Consider the following 924-nt stretch of genomic DNA (forward strand, 5'->3'; position numbering starts at 1 on the left):
ATCGGCACACGCTGGGCACTGGTGCGGGCGCTTGCCTCGACCACCATCGGCACACGCTGGGCCCTGGTGCGGGCGGTTGCCTCGATCACCATCGGCACACGCTGGGCCCTGGTGCGGGCGGTTGCCCCCAGCACCATCGGCACACGTTGGGCCCTGGTGCGGGCGCTTGCCTCGACCACCATCGGCACACGCTGGGCCCTGGTGCGGGCGGTTGCCTCGATCACCATCGGCACACGCTGGGCCCTGGTGCGGGCGGTTGCCCCCAGCACCATCGGCACACGTTGGGCCCTGGTGCGGGCGCTTGCCTCGACCACCATCGGCACACGCTGGGCCCTGGTGCGGGCGCTTGCCTCGACCACCATCGGCACACGCTGGGCACTGGTGCGGGCGCTTGCCTCGACCACCATCGGCACACGCTGGGCCCTGGTGCGGGCGGTTGCCTCGATCACCATCGGCACACGCTGGGCCCTGGTGCGGGCGGTTGCCCCCAGCACCATCGGCACACGTTGGGCCCTGGTGCGGGCGCTTGCCTCGAGCACCATCGGCACACGCTGGGCCCTGGTGCGGGCGGTTGCCTCGACCACCATCGGCACACGCTGGGCCCTGGTGCGGGCGCTTGCCTCGACCACCATCGGCACACGCTGGGCCCTGGTGCGGCAGGTTGCCTCGAGCACCATCGGCACACGCTGGGCCCTGGTGCGGCAGGTTGCCTCGAGCACCATCGGCACACGCTGGGCCCTGGTGCGGTCGGTTGCCTCGAGCACCATCGGCACACGCTGGGCGCTGGTGCGGGCGCTTGCCTCGACCACCATCGGCACACGCTGGGCCCTGGTGCGACAGGTTGCCTCGAGCACCATCGGCACACTATCAGCCCTGGTGCGGGCGGTTGCCTCGACCACCATCGGCACACGCTGGGCCCTGGTG

This window comes from Durio zibethinus, unplaced genomic scaffold (genome assembly GCF_047325235.1).
Source record: "Durio zibethinus cultivar Kanyao isolate XHJ-2024 unplaced genomic scaffold, ASM4732523v1 HiC_scaffold_3, whole genome shotgun sequence".
NCBI classification, from domain to species: Eukaryota; Viridiplantae; Streptophyta; class Magnoliopsida; order Malvales; family Malvaceae; genus Durio; species Durio zibethinus.